This window comes from Canis lupus, chromosome 32, assembly GCF_048164855.1.
Source record: "Canis lupus baileyi chromosome 32, mCanLup2.hap1, whole genome shotgun sequence".
NCBI classification, from domain to species: domain Eukaryota; kingdom Metazoa; phylum Chordata; class Mammalia; order Carnivora; family Canidae; genus Canis; species Canis lupus.
In genome coordinates, this window is record NC_132869.1 from 17,651,917 (window position 1) to 17,672,470 (window position 20,554).

The 20,554-nt window shown below is 44.5% G+C and overlaps 1 long non-coding RNA gene across 2 annotated transcripts; it reads right to left on the reverse strand.

Annotated features, from left to right (window-relative positions):
* Positions 1-2,939: 2,939 nt before the first annotated feature.
* Positions 2,940-17,329, reverse strand: LOC140622660 (uncharacterized). Of its 2 annotated transcripts, XR_012022352.1 has the most exons (4): positions 17,134-17,329; positions 14,561-14,859; positions 7,637-7,742; positions 2,940-5,714 (listed from the first exon to the last, which is right to left on the reverse strand). It is a non-coding gene; the product is annotated as an uncharacterized lncRNA (long non-coding RNA). The 2 variants fall into 2 exon arrangements; XR_012022353.1 differs by lacking the exon at positions 7,637-7,742.
* Between the last annotated feature and the right edge of the window lie 3,225 nt (positions 17,330-20,554).

A 20,554-nucleotide genomic window follows, 5' to 3' on the forward strand; every position in this document is an offset into this window, starting at 1 on the left:
GAGGCACAGAGTTACAGTCATCTGAGATGAGTCCGTACTTCATTCCAAGGCTCTTTCCCGACAGCCCACTGCCACTCCATCCAAAGGAGATAGTGGAACAATGGGAAACTTTGGCAGTCTCTTCCCTCTATTCTCAGAATGGGTTTCTCTAAGTGTTCCTCTCTTCAATAAGTGTATCTTACCATTTTCTTGGTAATGGAGTTAAAAATAAAGTCTAATGATGAGCAACTAAACTAGTCACATCTCAGGCTCAGGTCTCAGATGAGAGACTTGGTTTCTGGCCAGAAAAGTGATCTGCACTGAGTCACTGACAAGGAAGCACAATGAGAGGCCAAGTATAGGTCCACATTTACCTTTCTCACCTCCTCCCTAAAAGTCTTTTTCTGGTGCTTTTAATGCTGCACCAGATGGCTAAAGCCTGGGTACATGAGAAAAGTCTTATTTCCCTGTGGTTCCTCCTCTTAACAAGAAATAATAGTGCTCAATTCCATCCTTGTAAGAGGAAGCCTAAGTAGATAATCACTCACCTCCCTGTTTTCAGATTTCCAAGATAAAACTGGCTTACTATGCCTACAAAGACCATTAAATCTCTTATTTCACCAAAGAAGGGAGTCCCAGGTACTGTCACCTTCATGCATCTGGCCTGCCATGTCCCTCACGGCCATGTCCCTCACGGCCAGGGCAACACACAGAGACACTTCTCTGAAAACAGAGACTTTGTTCATGGATACCTTTGTTACTGTTTGTGGACTTCCTGAGTTTTCTACTCAGTTGCTAGAGACTCTTGCTTCTCACCCAAAATAGTTGAATATGTTGAAACTGATGCTGGTAGAGAAAACTATGCAAGAATGAAACAAACATAATCTTCTCTGGGTATTTTTTCACACTAGAAATCTTTCAACTCTTCACCCCAATCCTAATACCAGGTCACACGGAAGATTGTATTCCACCTTTAGAGACATGTGGCTGAATGGCTACCATCAGATACATTCCATTTTCCTTCATGAAGAGGTAAGGCTATTGACTGCATGCGCCAGCCCTGACTCCTGCCTTGTTGACAGCTCTGTCTAAGGAAGTTCACCACATACTAGCCATGCAAACCTCTAGGACTTTGTTCCTCTTCTGTAAACTGAAAATAATCATAGAACAGCTTCATGGGTTGATTAAGTGAATATGAAAGTGAATTAAATTAATATTGATTAAATAAATGTGACGATTAAATAAAACAATATATATAAAATGCTCATAACAGTGTTCAATAAACCTTAACTTCCCTTACACCTTTATCATTATGTGACTCTGCTCCCTCCCTTGGGAATAGCCAGTTGGATCATTACTGTGTACCTGAACCTAGGACAGCAACTGAATTCATAGACTGGACAACAATTTTTTGCTGTGGCCCATCAGTGGGCCCATCTTCTTGTCCGTGCAGCTTACCCTAGAAATCTGAACTCAGATTGAATCTGAACATGCTGAGAAAGGTAGGTAGATAGAAATGGAAGCAGGCATTGAAAGTGAAGATAGAGAAAAGCAGCTACTGAGCACCAGGCCAAAGACCCCTAAGTACTGCTTGTTCTAGAGTTCTAGTTTCTTGAGGACTCCTCTTCCCAGTGATAGACCTTTCCTGGAATCCTGAGTACATGCAACCCTATAAGCCATCTAGTATTTGAAGTACCTCAAGTAGACCTCCTTTTCTTGCCAAATTAAAACAAAACAACAACAAAAACAAAAATGCATAATCTGACTCCAGCCTACCTTTCCATGCTCATCTCTCAGCTTACTTCTACTACATATAAGGCAATATAGCCACATCAACTACTTTCTCACCTCTAAACACATCCTATGATGTCATGCTTCAGAGCTTTTATTCAGGCTATCACTTAGCCTGGAATGCCCTTCCCTCCTACCTCACATCATCCTCATGAACCTCAGGTGAAGTGGACACTGCTAAGGTTTCATCCAGATTCATCCAGATTCCAAACATTTTGTTTCTAATGTTCTACACCTGAAACAGCCTACAGAGGCCCACTCTCTGGCTACTGGAACAAATCTGCCCATTAGTTCTTCCCAACCCTGTTCACCATGGCCCTTAGCCAATGACCAACTAATGTGAGACTATGAAAGTCCAGTCCCTTTGCCTGGAAGCAGGGGCAAACTCTGAAGTATAAATAATTCTCTGGAGTTACCCCATAGCATCAGGCTAAACTACTCTCCACGGAACTCGGCCAGATATCTCATCCTTGCATGGGTCTTCTCCTGATCCTCTATTCTTTTCTCTACACTCCCTTTTTAGGTCTTCCCAGGAACACTTCCTTAAGAAGTCACTTGTCAACTCACCTCCTTCTGAGGAGCCCAAGCTAAGATGCCAGGTAAAAATTATCTCCCCAGCTTCCCTTGGTCAGTTCCCTTCTGCCCCTATAATCTACCACGGCATTAGTACAACAACAGCATACTTAACTGCTTTCCATATCTGTCTAGATGGTGAGTTTCTCGAAGGGAAGGTTTGTCTTGCTGTTGTTTATTTCCCCAGTGCTTAACACAATCCTTGAAAACCATTTTTTAAAAAAATGTATGTGTTTTACAACTATCTACTATCTACAATATCCCTATAGCTATAGAAGAGAAAAATCATATAAAGTTACTGACTTCAAAGAGCTTCTGGGCTTCAAATTTCTCATATTTGAGAAGGCGATGATTATCTCTAAGTTTCCCCCAATCTATGATCTTATATTTGAGCAGGATGATGACAATTTCTCATAATCAGCTGTGCCATTTAGTGTTCCATATGCAAGAAAGGCTTGAACACCTGAATAGTCATCTTTTACCTCTGAATCAAGATATCTGATTATCCAGCAACAACTTATAAATTTTCAATTTTATAAATGTCTAAATATGACTTGGAGAGGTACAAAAATATTTTGAAAACTCAGACTCACAAATTCATTTATTAGTTTATTATCCAACAAATATTTATTGAATGAGTACTTTGCCCAAGGCATTGTAAGCAACAGGGTGATAAAACGGACTTGGATATACAACAGTTTAAATATATCAATTTACTGTTATGCTTTCATACACAGTAGCTCAATGCCTAACAAAATTGTGAGGTCATGAATATGCATTTTTTTCTAGGCCCCATAGCCAGATGGAGGGGCTCACACAAGATCACACAGTCAATAAATGAGGAGCTTGAGCCTATGAGGTCTCTCACCTTAGACATCTAGCCATTTCCACTCCACCACATTGCTTTCCTTTACAAAACATCCACAAGTATCAGCCTTTACCACATTTTCTCATTTGCTTTAGCTCGTAGAGCTAGAGGTCACCTTGAAATGTCTCAGAACATCACCCTTTAACATAGGCCTTTTAAATGATAAATGTTGAAAATACCTACTTAATAAGGTAAATACTGCTTGCATTCATTTAAGCTCTATTAAGTCTTCACAAATAATGTGATTTTATTCCTAAGTACAAGTGACACATTCCTTGTTGGGCATATGTACCAACTGAATAGAAATGTAGAAGCTTATGATAGATCACACCTGTAAATAAATTTATATCTTTATAGATGAATTCAGTTATAATAATAAGTCATACATAAGGATACATTTAGTTATAGAAATCTAAACATATGTTTATATGAGATGCCAACATATTTCTAGATAATGGTATCTGGCAAGAGCACAAAAAGCTTTAAAGCACTTGTTATTTATTCCCAGGAAACCAGGATCAGGTTCAGAGCATTCAGAGTAAGGTGGGGAAAAATGACATAAAACATAAGTAACACAAAAACACCAACACAATAAAAATAACCAATGAGATATCTAAATTAGAGTCAAGCAACATACATAGGGAATCACCCCTGTCAGCCCCTACAAAGTGATCTAAGTTTTAATCTATGTCAGAATAAAAACAAGAAAACCCTGACATTCGGGAGATTGTATGAGGAGTGAAGGTATGAATACACAGAAGAGAGTCAGCTTTGTAAAGGAGGAGGCCAAAATGTTTAAGGAAATAAGAACTAGGGCTTTTGCGATTAGTAGGTCAAGAAATTCAAATACTAAGTTTGCAAAGATGCCTCAATAGCAATGAAGTTGCCTGTTTGGTGACAAAGATCCAATTTCAGCACTATCACAGTTTAAGGCTTTCCAAAGTGAGGCACCTAACCCCTGACTGGATGGTCTGTATGCCATGAGTAGGACTGGTCCACCATGGGCCACTCTACAGAATGATGTGGACCTGATCCTCCACTGGAGAATACCCCAAATGTCCAACTCTTTAGGTCTTTTCTCATAGGTCAGTTTCCCTTGAGAAGGATTTTCTAATCTCCTATCTGGGGTATTGGGTAGAAGCCTAGCTTCCAGAAATCTGGAAGCCAATCAGGAAAAGGGGTTTGTGAAATCCTACCATACAGTATGCAAACTTTGATTTAAGCCACTGCTTCCACCAGTGTCTCTTCCCAGGCTTTGGCTATAGCTGGCATGTCTGGATCCAGAGCTTTGCTGGGTTATAGTCTGTAGAGTATACCTTCCTTAGGCAGTCTGCTGAGGTCCAAGAGGAGGAGTCGTGTAGCTGAGCAGGGAGGTGGCCTCACTTCTTTCTTCTGTACTCAGTGGCAGTCGGCACTTCTACTTTTATTCTTTCTGGGATTCTGCAATGGGAACTGTCTTGCATCTTACTGGCTTCCCACTGCCTCCCCCCACACACACACACACCCACTGCTCCCACATCACCCTACCCCACCCTCAGACATTTGGGTTTCAGATTTCTCTGCTATGCCAGGTCATTTATTGCTCATCCATCCATGTTTCATCTTCCAAATTTTGTTTGAGATGCTCGCTCTCCTTTTCTTTCTCCTTGTAGGTTTATATCGTTTTTTATTCCTCTGCTTTTGTTTCTAGAGAGAAATAAACATATGTGTGCAATTCACCATGTTAAATCCAAAGTACAATGATTTAAGAAGCCTCGGTTGCAGATATGCAAAGAGAGATTTGAAATGTATAATCAAGTGAACCTGGCAAGATCATAAGCAGCAGCCACAAAAGCAGCTTTGAGTTAAAGGGGAGTTTTCATCATGATTATGCCAATTCACAGGGGCTCGCTGAAACACAAGCTTGGGGTAAAAGGTTTTCACATTCTGCTTGTGGCAGGACATGCAGGGGGTACAGCAGGTATGAATGGATTCAGGCCTAGGCACAGGTTCCTTCTTAGCTATGTGATATTGGGCAAGTTGCTGACCCCTTCCATGGCTTCTTTGGAAAAGAGATTTAATTGTATCTCCTTCACTGAGTAATGAAAATGAGATGAGATCGTGCACATGAAAGTGGGCAGCACAGTGCCAGGCACATAGGCACACATTCCGCAGCAAGCAAAGCTGATTCTTTCATAGCCCTTGGAACCAAATGTGGGCCTAGTGGGCATCCATTTGTCTCCGCTTACTGCTCTTTGCCCCAGTAGCAAAGGGCTTATAGGCAAGGAAAAATAGAGCAATCAATCACACGTGCTGTAACCTTCAAAGTCTGAAGAATAGCACCCCAGGCAACTCCCGCACCATCCAGCGAAGGGTGCTGGCTTCCTTTCTCATCCACGTCACACACCCGAGGGCTGCCTGGCTCTGCTTGCCACCATGGAGGGGGAGACTCAGCGGGACTTAGTTGGATGTTTTCTTAACTCTTCAAGCATGATCCTACCCCTGAGGATATGGGTCAAATGACCTGTGAGGAGAGGAGAAAGGCAAGGGAAAGGCATTCCATATTCATGTGACTCTTGACCCACTCAAAGGTCACTCTCCAAGCTACATCACCCCTTCCTGGGAACAGTTAGCACCTGACTCTGGAGGGAGTGGTTGGCCTCTTCCTTGTGATTTAATTAGTTGCCCACAGGGTGGTTGGCTGAAAGCCCACATTCCATACAATCTCATAACTGGAAGGAACCTTCAAGATCACCCATCCAGGGCTTAAGTCTCCTCTGTCACATCCTCAAGTCATCGTTTGCCATGTCTGGATCCCTCCAGCGATAGGACACTTAATAACTTTGAGGGGAAGCTATGCGATCTGTGGATAGCTCTGAGTACTTCGATGTTCTCATTTTAATCAGTTCATCCCTTCGCTATTTTTTTTTTTTTGAAACATTTCTAAAGTTTAGGAGTAGCAAAGAACTCTGGAGTCCATCCCTGCTCTCAAGAAGCTGGTGAGAGAGGAGATGAACAGATTCCCAAGAACTCTAGAAGTGAGAGGAATGTGATGAGGGCTACAGAAGGAAAGGCACAGGGTGCTCTGGGCCCACCTGTCTACACACTGGTTCCCGACCACATTAGAGGAGCGGAGGACAGTTTAACCCCCCAGGGACAATTGGGAGGACAATGTCTCCAAATATCTGGAGACATTTGTTATTGTCACAGCTGAAGGAATGCTGCCAGCATCCAGTGGAAAGAAGCCAGCGATGCTAGCAGACATCTACCACAAAGAATTACTCTGCCCAAAATAGTGCCACTTAAAGAAACCTGATCTAGAGAATTTAAGGAAGGCCTCCTGTTCTAGAGAAGTGAAGTATAAGCCGTTAGCCAAAGGAGGAGTCAAAGTTATCCACCGAGAGTGTCCTAGCAAAGCAAAGAGAACTGCAGAGGCGATTCGGCATAGCCAGAAACTGGAGAAGGAAGGTAATTTGGGGACTGGATTTATGACTCGGCCTAGTTCTACCCACTGGGATCTCACAGCACAAGTTCATTCCTCCTTCCTCAGGAGGACACTTCAAGTGTCTGAGGACAGCCATGCTGGTCTTGTTAATTTTCTCTTCCAGAAACCTTTTGGTGTTTCTCCAACAGACATCTTTGTGACTCTCCCAATCACACTGACATTGTGTTTGCTTCTCCCCCTGATTCAGGGCCATGCCAACAACTAAGCCATCCTACCAGGTATGAGAGTATGGACATGGAGACATGTGGGCCCATCATCCTTTCCAGAGGTACAGACAGGATCCTGAGGCTATTTCCCTACAGCTATTTTTTCTGGGTAGAAGGAATCAACTGTGTAGGCACATCACTCTTATCATACCTGTATGGAAAATGAACCCTGACTATGGTTGACCTTGAATGTTTCTGGCCCTGGTCTGAAAAACTTGGCGAGAAAAGTGTGTGTACAGAGTGAGCCGGCCAGATGCAGGTCTTCAAACCTAACTCCAGGGTCAGGAAGGAAGAGGAAGAGACAAAGGAGAGAAGGGAGGGATTTCTCCTTACACCAGGCCTGACCGTCAGCCTTCCCAATCAAGCGTGCACACCCACCTGGAGCAAACACCCCCAGGCTGCACAGCTCTGTCAATTGCTCTGTCAGCCCCTTTCCTGACCGAGGCCGGCCTCCACAGACTCAAGGTCAGGCAGCTTAGGGCAGGACACAGGAGTCAGTTTGGGTTACAGAAGTAGGGAGGGAAGCAGGGAGTAGACCATCAGGAAAAAGTTTCTCCTCCTGAGGTGGAGGAGACTAGGCTAGGCTCAGCCCTGGGGTATAAAAGGAAATAGCATGCAAGACTGCTTGTGAAAAGTACCCAAGACCTAGGAGTCACAAGGTGGCTGTGTGGGACAATCTCTGCTCACACAGATAGGCCTAACATGTAATTACATCTGAGATCCAAGTTAACTTACCAATGGCCAATGTAGACTCATCACTGAAACCAGCAATTATTCTTTCTTCAAGTATTTTGAGTTGAATGTGTTTTGCTTTTTATTATTATTCTTATTATTCTTTAAGCTGTCAAGAGACAGAAATTATTGGTGGGGATATGTGTTCTACATTTGAACTGATGCATTCATTCATTAATTTTGAGTAGCCTCAGTTCACTAAGTCAGTTTAACTCAACAAATACTGATCGTCTCCAATGTGTCAGGCTCTGTGTTACCTTCTGGGATGGACAAAAAGGAATAGGAAGTGTATCCCCAAGGTGGAATATACCCTCATGTAGGATGGCTAAGTAAAACCATAGAGATACAATGTGCTAAAGACCACAGAGGAAAGGGAGAGTCTATTCTGAGAAGGGATATAAAAGATGTCATGGAAAAGGTAGCATGTGATCTGGGTCTTGGAGGAGGAGGAGGATTTTGATGGAAGAAGGGAATTTTGTATGTGGAAAGGAGAAAGATAAGGGGAGAAACAGAGGTTAAAAGGGGCAGGCTCTCTTTTTCCAGCTTGTTAGGTGGACGCAGCTTAAGCCAGAAGAGCTTCATCAAAGAGACATTGGTGTGTTTTCTTATAGCAGAGACTGTGCCTATCTCTCCATGGGCTCTGAGACCTTCCTGTGGTGACATCTGTTCCCCTACGAATCTCCAGTCTGGCTGGGATCATTTGTCAGGTTCCATTTCACCTTTTCTCGTGCAATCCTAGTGAAGATAAAGGCCTACTTCTGTGGTCTCCACCCTAACTGGCCATCTGATTCGCCTCAAGGACTTTTGAAATGTACGTGCTGGGACATATCCGGACTTATTAAAATGCTAGGCTATGGCCCAAGTAACTGAACTTAACAAGCTTCCCAGATTTTCCTGATGCCTATCAAGGATTCGGAACCACTGGCCTGATTGGAAGGCTGGTGTCCAGTGAAGATGCCTGTTCACCCATGGCAGTTCTACCCATGTCTACAGGGCCCAGTCACATTTGATGAACACATCTGGGCCTCATTCAACCTAAGGAGCAGACAAGGAAGCCGGTCATCTCTATGCTAGTCCTGCTTCTCACTTTTCTCTATGAGCTTGGGCAAATCCCTAAATTCTTTCTCCCTTACTTTCCTCATCTGACAAATGGAGACTACTGTCATTCGCCATACATGGTATGAAAATGGAATAGGATAATGTTTGAAATGAGTGCATTCAAAAGCAAAGGCATCTATGCATATTTTGCTATAATGCCTTATCATTAACTCACCTGCTTCTAGCTCCTTGTGGGCAAGGAGGACTATCTCATTCCCCTAGAAGGAGCCTTCAGGCAGGGTTCTGCGCACAATAGTCCATGGCAGACACCTCAATAAATGAAAATCCACTGAGCTAAGGCTGTCCTCTGCCAAGACACTAAAATGTCCTCTTTGTCTGAGGGTAATAACTGCAGTTACTATTTAATTAAGAAAGACTTCTAAGGAAGAATAATCAATTTGCAAATTACACTGGGTAAAAAGCAGACAAGGAATTGCTCGACCATCATGGTAGTCGATGCATACTGAGTGAGGGGAGAGTTCCAGCACAGAGGCCTGCCCGCCTGCCCACTCTCTGCCTTTGCAGATTTACAGTCTCCAGAGTTCACCCAAAGTTGTCAGCTCAGGGAATTTTGATGCATTGGTATATTTCTTGGGTCAGGGGCCAAACCCACTGGGTAGAACACTGTCCCTTTATCAGTGAGAGAAATGATCAATCTGAAAAAGAATATATAATTCATGACCAAATAGAGCAAAGCATTAAATCAGGAAGCCGACACTAGCCCAATTTATGACATTGCTTTACTAAGTGTATTCCCCACTGTGTCATCCAACGGCCCATCTTGATCTAAAAACACCTGCTTTGGAGAATGGGGCTCTCTTCAGTGCTGGGGAGAAAGCAAATCGCCTCAATCAGCAGCCATTTCTGTTGATGGAAAACCTTGTGGCCCCACGCCAACAACATATAAAAGTAAATAAAAATTGAAGTGCAGGTCTGAAAGAAACAGCGACACGGTATGGCTACATTAAAATATTTATGCCCTCAGACTTTTAGACATCCATTATCTACAGTATGTTAATAAGAATGCTAAACTGACCTTGGCTGGGACACAAAACTTCCAGTGCCCTGCAAAACAACTCTGTCCTCCCACATGCCTTCGGTTCTGGAGAAATACACGAGGGAGAAGGTGAACAGAAAAACTCCCCCTGGGGCTCCTGGGTGCCAACTCGTGATGGGGGTGAGTCCCGGGTGTCGGCCAATAATGAGCGGGGTGACACTGGGGGGTGGCTTGGCCTTCCTGGCCCTCCGTCTCCTCTATAAAAGGGTCGCAGAAGAGCAGCGAGTCCCAAACCTGGCTAATTGCTTTCAGATTTGAAATGAGATGTTTGAACACACAGATTGTCAGATCCCACCCAGACTTAGCATCAGAAGTGGGAAGGCGGCCCCACTCCTCACCCCCCGCAACCCCACCCATTCCAGAAAGTCCAAGAATGAAGGGAATCCTGGCACTGAACTCTGAACCACCCTACCTGTAATGGCCTGTGGCTAAGTCCTACTCGGTGACATTTCTAGCTCACCTGAGAAAACCTTCAATTGCTTCTCATTGCCTACGGAATCGGTGGCTCTGGATTTGATTCAGTCGTGGTGGTCTGGGTGCCACCTACTCTCCTGGCTCATTCCCTCACCACCAGTTGTGCTCTTACAACTTACTCCCAACACGAGTCACTTTACTTCAGACCTCCACACACTCACAGAAGCAATCTGCATCTCCCAAAATGCTTCCCCCATCCCTCAAAATCCCAAGTCCCTTCTTCAAGACCCAGCTTTAGCGTTTATTTCCATGATTGCTCGTCTTCTCCATGGCATTGCTGTGGGGTGTGCCTGGCTGTCTGTCCCACCAGACTTTGAGTTCTCCTCCTTGCCTCTCTTGTGATACTCCTGTCTGGGGGTGCACAGTTGTGTGCAAAGGAGCTTGGGGTCAGCATTGTGCTTAGGGCAACAATGTTCTTTTTTAGGTTGGGGGACATTTTTAATATTTAAACAAAGAGAGCCAAGTGCAAGAGGTACATGAAGTTTTAAACTGAGACAGAAGCCCTCAAACAAACATTAAGAGAGATTCTGACAAGTTATGCTGCCCAGCCAGCAGCAGCATCCCAAGCCAAGGGATTGGCATTGGCATTGGCTCCTCTGCACTCAATCTGCACTCAGTCCCCTGGAACCTAGACCTATGTCATGGGAAATTGCAAACAGCACTAATGGGTCTGAAAATAGTCATCGGTCACCTTTCTTCCCTTCTTCTTCTTCAGCACTATTTCTGGCACATGGGAGATGGCTCAGTACATTCGTATCCAATCACTAATTGGATGAAAAAAATGGACATATGCATTAGGAATAGTGATGTCTATGTAAAAAAAAAGTTTCTTCACACCAAGTCCCCCCAAAATGTCAAGATTTCATCATCTTTCTAATGCCAACCTCTCTTTAATACAATAAAAGTAATATACATAGTCCCTGCAGGCCACTTGGCACTAAAAAACAATGTGAAGCTTCCATGGGCTGGGATGGGGTGGGATTCTGTTAAGACTCGTTCAGATGAGAAGAAAGGCAAACTGCCCACAGTGGCTCCCACCCTCACAAGCCCTAAAGGACCTCCAGGGTCACAGAGACCATTCAGCCAGGATTGAGCCCCACCGACTGCCTGAGGGGAGAATGGCTACTGAGCTGTAACCAAAAACTAGAAGGGCTCGTAGCAACCCTGGGCTACTAAACTTGCTCAGTCACGGGTGAAAGTGAGTGAGGAGAGATGGGGCATAGGGGAGGATTGTGTAAGGCTGACATAGCCACATTCCAGAAGAGTGGAAATTCAGAGCCCAAGAACCAAATACCAAGGTCTCTTTCCCCGCGCCCCCATTTGCAGACATGGTCGTGCACCTGCAGGCTTGAAAAAGAAACCGAAAACTCAACCCAGGGGTTGAATGACCCCTCACAGTTAAGCTCTAAGGCAAAAATGCTTCAGGTGGAAACCCAATGGGACAAACCAAGCTTAGAGCAGCATTCACAAGCAGAAGGAATAAAATTAAACAAAGGCCTTCCCGCTGCTTTCTCCCTGCTGCCTACGCACTCTGCCTCCTCCAACCCTGACCCTTGCTTTTATTTCTGGCCTTCCTGGCCCACTCGGGCAGCCCTCTGGCTCCCTCTCTCTCTCCCTCCCCTCACCAGCAAATCTTCTCCAAAGCCTTGCCTCCTGGATGTCCCTCAGCGTCACCACCCCTGCCCTCCATGGCCAGCACCTAGTCCGCGGCAGCTACTCTGTCTCTCCTACACTGAGATAATAGCCTACCTGGGGTCCCCACACCTGACGGGTACCCCCCCCGCCATCCTTCTCCAACGTGCAGAACGAGATCCTGTGCTTAAAATTCTTTTGTCTTCTCATGGTCCAGAGGCTTCAAGTCTAAAGTCCTGACCCTAATGGCCTCTTCCTCCCCAGTCCCATCGCATCTTTGCTATTTCTCAGCCTCTAATCTTCAGATACTGCCTTCTTTCAGGCCACCGGAGTGGGAAGCCTTGCTGTGTAGCATGTCCTCGGCCTTGGAAGCTCTCCCAGGCCCATTTTGCTTGTTATCCTCCTCTCCTCCTTCAGCTCTTCCCTGATCTCTCCCTCGAGGCCTAAATCCCTCCTTCCCAGCACTTGCCACAGGCATATATGCCCATCACAGGGATAACTTACATCTGTGCATTTCTTTCACAATACATTGAAAACTCCATGAAAGCAAAGATTATGTGGTTTTGCTCACCATTTTGTCACCAGTATGTGGAACTTTTCCATGGTAGACACTCAATAAACATTTGTGGGATGAATGAACGAGTGAATGATGGAACGAGCAAGCTGCAAGAATCCATGGGCAGCTGTTAACACAGCTCACCAGGAGGTGAGGCCATGGGCATGTCACCTTTCTTTATAAGGTGACATCAGGTCATGTGACAAAGGAGGAAAGGTGGCCTCAGCCTGGCCACAGCTACTGAGGCTGGGGCTTATGACTATGTAGACCTTCACACAAGAGTGACCCCTGATGCCAAAACTCCTGCTTTCCACCAATCTATCCTTCAGCCACATGTACCCAGCAAATTTTATTGTTTGTCCCAGATATACCAACTATAGATCTCAATTCTCCCGAGCCCAAGTTTTAGGCAGCCAGAACTGCTTCCAAGTGAGTCAGATGCTAGAAGCAGTGGGACTCTTTCTTTAAGGAGCTCATAGATACAGTCCCCTTCCAGTATAGATATAGATTCAGATACAGATGTGGATATAGATAACAGAGAGGCAACACTGAGGAAGAGGGAGAAGGAATTAACAGGATGTTAACTCCTCATGAGTTCTAGAATCTATATACCTTGCATAACACTTAGGTCTCTACTTATCTCAGTATCAGTTAAACTGGATCGACACATAAGACCTAAGGAGAAGCTAGAATTATACTCAAGTCAACTGAAACAATGAAGCAACTGTTGTTTGTCAAGCTCCGGGCACGGTGTCACCTGTCCCCTAGCTGTTCTCGCTCCCTCTGTGATGTGAATGAATGAGTCAATGTCTGAGTTTCATGAGGCCCTTAGACTAATTGCAATGGTCAGCGCTAGAATATTATCATAACAGGATTTTAGGATTGGAGAGATTTGAGAAGGGCGTTGTCCAGCTGAGTGGAAATTTCTTCCTCAAGGAACCTTCTCTTCCTCCTCCTCCTCAAACAATTGCACCATTGGAAAGGCTGACATGAAGCCCTGAGGTTTTGCCATCCTCCGAAATTATAAAACCAAGTGTCATATGAAATCTATGGGCCAAACCTCCAAAATCAAAATATACCTTCCAACTCCCAGCAGCCCAAAGGGTAAAGATTTTTTTCCCCTAGGCGTAAAGACTCTTGATGATAATCTTTCTTTCCACTTATGTATCACCCCACAATCATATCCGTTCATTTGAAATCCCAACCATGCTTACTATCCCCCACTTCACAAAGCAGGAGATTAAGACTTGTAAAGGCTAAACCTCTTGCCCAAGGTCATCTGGCTAATTAGTAGGACAGCCAGGATTCAAGCCCAATTCTTCCGATTTCAGAACCAGGGCCCTTTCCACAACACTCTGCTTCCAATAGGAGAGAATCATGCTCAGATTATTGATATTATTAAATTAAGACCTTGTAACAGATGCCGTAAAATTTTAGTACTAAGAAAAATAATAGCCTTGTGTCCCAAAGGTAGTGCCAATTCCCCTGCAAAGCAAAAATATTAGTGGTGTCCCACTGGCTGAAATATGCTTGCCAGGTGGCACTAGCCAAAAAAGGAGACAACATATTAGCCATGCATCATAAGTATTGAAAGATGTCAACGTTCTTCAGGTGAACGAAAACTCCTGGTCGTATACGGACAGATTTTTCCAGACAGCAAGACAGCATCCTAAATGCCAACTCTATCTCACTTAAAATGCTGAGCCAGGAGTTCCTATAAGCTGTCAGTCAAATGAAGTCTGTGCCTGCCTTGTGTACTTGAACTGACAAACCACTCTGGGTCCTAAAGAAGAAGCAGAAGGAAGGGAAAAGTATCCTTGACTGGCTAACATAACAGATTTAAAACAGATTTCAAAACATTTGAATCTGCATTCAAAACAGATTTAAAAGGAATTTAAGCCAAGTCATAGAAAAGCTCACACTTTAAAGAAAACAAGTGTTTTAGTTCAGGTCCAGGGGACTTTTAAACTGCACTACTTAGGCTCAAAAGATGACACTCATACTATTGTGGTCGTGAAAATAAATAAATTGACTACCAGGAGGAATGAAGGAACAGTGCCGCTGAAATCTTTATGAGTAATCTGAAATGAAATGTTTTCAAGCAACTCACTTCTCAACCAAGGCTCTGCAGATGCTCCACAGATGACACCTTTCTCATCATAAACATGATGAAAAGCACGCAGCGGAGGTATTCAGAGCCAAAGATTACCAGAGATCACCTTCATTAGAAGTACAGCACAGACCTCAGGCTCCATCCTGGGATATTACACTTCTTTCTCTTCACGGCCACTTGGTCGAAGAAGCCATTGTGGATCTTAAAGGTGATGAGTATTAAATCAGCAATCAGAACTCAGTGAGGTTCCGACACACGTAACTCGGTGCAGAGCCTGTGCAGAAAGACCATGTAGGCTTCCCCAGCAGGATAGAATGTGGACGACAGGAAGAGAAAACAGATGGCTCACATGATTATATTCAAATACATTAGCACTTTACAGTTGTCACACATTTGTCCTCCCCACATGTTGTGCGTTGGTAAAATAGGCATTTCCTACATCTTCTCCCTTTTGCAAATAACAGAAGCAGGGCTCTGGGCAGGTGAAATGATTTGCCCGAGGTCATACAAATGGACAATATTAGAGTCAGGACTTGAACTCAGCTCTTCTAGCTCCACATTCCATTTGTTTCCAGAATACAGGGGTGTCTCACTGGCTCAGTCAGTAAAGCATGCGACTCTTGATCTCAGGGTCTCGAGTTCAAGCCCCGTGGTGAAGGTAAGAGTTAACTTAATAAAAAAAGAAAGTACAAAGTACAAAAGTGCATTTCCACCCGACTGGCCTCTATCCTCTAAGCAGGATGACTAAGAGTAAACCAATTTTCCAAGAAGAAAGAATTGGTAGGAAGGTAAGCTGGGATTCTTTCCTGCACTGTAACCAGAATATTCACATCTCTGCCCCACGCAGACCATGGGCTGAGTTAGGAAGCATCATAGGAATTTATAAAGTGTGGGGATCCCTGGGTGGCGCAGCAATTTGGCGCCTGCCTTTGGCCCAGGGCGCGATCCTGGAGACCCGGGATTGAATCCCACGTCGGGCTCCTGGTGCATGGAGCCTGCTTCTCCCTCTGCCTGTGTCTCTGCCTCTCTCTCTCTGTGTGACTATCATAAATAATAAATAAAAATTAAAAAAAAAAGAATTTATAAAGTGTGAAGATACGCATTTTTTAAAACTAAGACTGCCAACATCTACTACCACACCATTACAGAATATTCCAAGGCCTTTCACTAATCTAGCCTGTTGACATAGTCCAAATCACTATGCAGTAGGAAGTAATAAAAGTGCACTCCTTGAAGGCACACTGTAATTTCTGGCCAGTCTCTGGCCTGGTTCATGTAAATAATGAGAGTCAGGTGGTAGGCAATAGTATCTCACACTAGACAGTGCTTACAGTTTACAAACTGCTTCCACACGCATGATCTTATTTGATCACTATGACAGTACTGTTGTTGGATATTATTATTAGTGTCGGCAAGCCCTCTTGCCCAACCAAAGACCTCAACAGTTAGAACCAGAAATAGACAAGACCACTTACCTCATGCTCTAACTAAAACCCATTGTGCTCATTTCTTATTGCACTTTATTGAGACATTGATGAAGGCATTTTGCAATGACTTGGAACATCCCGAGACACCGGACCGGGAAAGCGCTGATAGCCTAGAAGAACCACACTCCACACACACCCTTCCCTGCCCCTGATAGTGGGCTGAACACCTACCAACCCTCACCCACGATCACACCCTCTCCACCTGTTCTTGCACCTGAACCTCTCCTATAAGACTCTAGGTGTCCATCTTGCTGGAAGGGAGGTCAGTTGTTAAGGCTTGAGCCCACCACCTCGCTTGGCTGCAGACACCCGAAATAAATTTCTCCATTTCTCTTTTCCAACCCCTCCCCCACCATGTCCTGAATTACTGGCTTTGCTTATGATAAGTTTGTCTGAGTTTGCTCAGCAACAGTGCTGGCAAACCCCATCAGGAGCCATGCTTTCAACTTGCCCCGCCTCCTTGGGTTCCCAAGATGGCTGGGGCAGTACCAGGGCTCACCTCTTCATTTCCTGAGTATAGCAATCTAAGATACTGATCTGTGATAGATGGGAGACATCAATGAATGTGTAGACTTCAGATAATTGACGTTCAAGAATACTACATGATTTACCCATGTTTACACAACTAGGAAATATCAGGGCCCAGGATTCCTTCAGACCCCCCCTCCACCCCCCGCCAGAGCAGTATCACTGAAGGTACCTGTGGGTTAAACTTAGCCTTCCATCTGTCATTGACCAAATCGGGAGGATGCCTGACTGGACCTACCTTTCCTGCGTGGCTCTGTCCCCTTTTTCACTCACACACATTGCTTTTCTTTAATTTTTTTCAATCCTCTTCTTTTGTCCTCAATCCAAGCTTGCGTGCCCTCCACACAACCTTCCTCACCTCCTGAAAAGACTTTTCCAAACCCTGACTGTCCTCTTCAATGGCCTCCCTGATTCAGAAGAAGCCAGATGCTGGCCCGAACATGGGTACCCACAAATGTGAGAAACAAGTGAGAACAGAAATAGTGAGCCAAACAGGCAAAGGTTATCTATCTTCCTCCAGCCGTGGTGTTTTAAGGGTTGGAGCTGAGGTCTCACCTCTGATATTGTCAGCTGGAGTCATTGCCTGGAGGCCTGCTCAGTGAGATTTCCCTGTAGCACGTTCTCCCCTACTACTGCTTTCTTGTCTTTGTCTTCAAGATCCAAGGACTCTCTGAGAGAGGTGACCCAGCCTGTAGGAGTGAGGCAGGAGCCCTCAGTGCTGGGAGAGCACCTCTCGCTGCCAACAGCTACATGACTTTTCCGAGGACACACTGTGCTCTGAGAAATGAACCCCCACGGAGGGGGGTGGGAAGAGTAGAGACTGGAAGGCTGTATTGGAAAAAAATCTCTCACGGTCAGCCTGGTGTGTTCGCACACACTCTGGCCATGTGCTGAACACAGCACCTTTCAGCTGGAAAGCTACATACACAGTATTTCTTTTTCCAAAGCTCAAGAAACACAGAAAGACTAGGGTGCATCTAACATCATACCGGGAAATGGTTGCCAGCCCCTAAGTGGGATTTTTAAGGTGAAGACAATTGGTCACAGATATTTCCAATTTAGAAGTTTGTGGATGGCCTCTATCCAGCCTTTTATTGCTTCTAGGAGTCATTTGATGGGAAATAAAGTGACTATAAATTAGTGCCTACTAATTCTCTGTAATAGAACAGAGGTCAATTTGTCTTTTGAAAAAAAGCACAGGCTCAGAGAACAAATGAATCAGTTCTCAGGGGCCCCAGTGGCTTTTTGAGGTTGGGGATGGGTAAGGTAGCTGCTCTGAGTCTTGGTTTGAGGTGGAAAAGGTCACAAAATCCTATGACAAAGAGAAAGTACACCTGAAACTGATATAACCTTGTTATCATCTAAACTTCGATTAACATTTTTTTAAAGATTTTCTTTATTTTAGAGAGAGAGAGCTTGAGATGGGGAGGGAATAGAGAAGGAGGGAGAAGCAGACTCCCACTGAGTGGGGAGCCCGACATGGGGCTCGATCCCAGGACTCCAGGATCATGACCTGAGCCAAAGGCAGACACTTAACGGACTGAGCCACCTAGGCACACCTAACATTTTTTTTTTTTTACAAAATTAAAACAAAAATCCTAGAACCTCTATAAAGAAAGAAAAATAGAATGGGGATTGTAAAACTTGAAGAGAGAGAGAGAGAGAAAAAAGATGAAGCCATGCAGATAAATTTACGCAGTCACCAGGGCTAGAGGCTGTTTGGCCTAACTCAGCAGAGAGAAGAGTGGTAATACTCTGGATATTGCAAACAAAAGAAACAGTGACAAAACTCTGTTTCTGCCTTTAATCATGGGTGTAGGGGAATCCAAGTGAGTGACGGCTTGTGGAGACCACAAAAAAAAAAAGCTGCATCCACATGCTCTTTGAGGACAATGAGACACCCAGCCCTACGGTGCATTCATCCTTCAGCTTGTGCTTTTCATGCCTTTTCACTAATGTCCTGCAGAGAAATGCTCAAGTCCTGCCTCCGACTATACAGCAGGCTCCCCGAGCAGCAGAAAGGGCTCCACACGGCTACGGGCCAGGTTTTGCAACATACCCACTCCCTTCCCCCCTACCTGGCATCCCAGCCTGTACACCTGAGTCAAAGCCTTCAACCTTGAGCACCAGACCCTGGTTATGGCTCCCAGTTGGGGATGCAAGTCTAGCAAGGCTGTCCCTACCCTCCCTCTCCAACCTCATCTAGTCAAGTCCAATCCATGTCTCCTAAAAGGCCTTCAAACCCATCTCGTTGCCAGCCACCATAGAGGCCCCTGCATATTTCTATTTCTGTGCCTGTACTCATTTCATTCTCTCTACCCCAAATATTCTTCTCCTTCATATTTGCATATTCAAAACCTTTATCTGTTCTTTACAAGTCTGTTTGCACGTACCTGGCCCCATTCCCCAGTTGGTTCTCATCCTCCAAAACTGTGAAGAGGACAAAGTCATTTGGGGTTTAGTGGCAAAACAAGCTATGGAGGTCATAATAATTCCTGTTTATTGAGCACTTACCACATGCCAGGAGCTCTGCCAAGAATTTCAGGCACATTATTTTAGCTGATCCTCACAGCAGCTCTAGCACATATCAATCCCACTGTATAGATGAGGAGGCTGAAACTCAGACCTGTTTAAACCTTCCCTTAGGATGCCGAGGTCACAGAGGCCATGGGGGTGGGCCCTAACCCTGGAGCATCAGTGTCCTAAGAAGAAGAGAAGTTGGGGGCACAGGCTTTTAAGGAGGAAGGACCACACACTGGATGAAGACAGTCATCCATGAGCTGGGGAGAGATGCTGCAGGAGACCCTGTTGACACCTCGATCTTGGACTTCCATCCCACAAACACTGAGGAAATAAGTTTGTGCTGTTTCTATTATTGAAGTCACTGGGCTGTGGTACTTTGGTATGACAGGCCAGAAACCGGACCCAGGCTATACCAAATGAATCCCTTCATTTACAAAGTGCTTCTTAGGGATACCTGGGTGGCTCAGTGGTTGAGCATCTGCCTTTGGCTCAGGTCATGATCCCAGGGTACTGGGATTGAGTCCTGCATCAGGCTCCCCACAGGGAGCCAGCTTCTTTTGCCTGTCTATGCTTCTGTGTGTGTGTGTGTGTCTAATGAATAAATAAAATCTAAAAAAAAAAAAAAAAAAAAAAAAAAAAAAACCCTGTTTCTTAGTGACTCAAGCCTTCCACTTTATCCTATTTAATCCTAACAATTACTCTAATTTCCACCCCCCTCCCTTTTTCTTTCTGATGAGAAAACAGACTTAGAGGTGCATCCGTTCATACCATGAATTTGAGACCAAGCTAGAATTCAAGGCCAGGCTTCCCAATCCCTACTTCTGTGCTCTGACTACCCGGCCTTGAGGCCTTTGGGCTATCAATTCGAAGTAAAAAAAACAAGATTGCAATAATACTTTAAATATGAAAGAAATTAAGCTATTTAAAATATACTCACATAAACAACAGATTGGATCAGTATACCCCTCAGGCTGGGGCGAAAAGGACCTATGCCCTGTACCTTACACTTTACAGGACCCCACATGAATTAGAGAAAACACAGACAAAAGATAAATATGTTAAAGAGCTTCACAGACACCCTTGTTACTCAAGATCTGGCACCTAGCACTGACACAGTCTGACCCAGGACTTCAAACATCTGCTCTGGTAACTAACACTGTTCAGGTCCCAGACAAATGCCACTTTGCACCTCCTGCCCTAAGTCCTCATTTTGCAATATATACAGATATCGAATCATTATGTTGTGTATTTGAAACCTATAAGTGATATGCTGATTATATCTCAATTTAAAAAGAAAAACAAAAAGCAAGTGAACCTGAATGTCATGAAGGTTTATGGATTTTGCCACTTGTCCAGCACTTGGAGTCAGGCACAACTTCTGGGCATGGAGAGGATTTGTGCTTAGCTAAGAGAAAAGACTAATTAACTTGTCAAATCCTTTCTCTAAGCATGA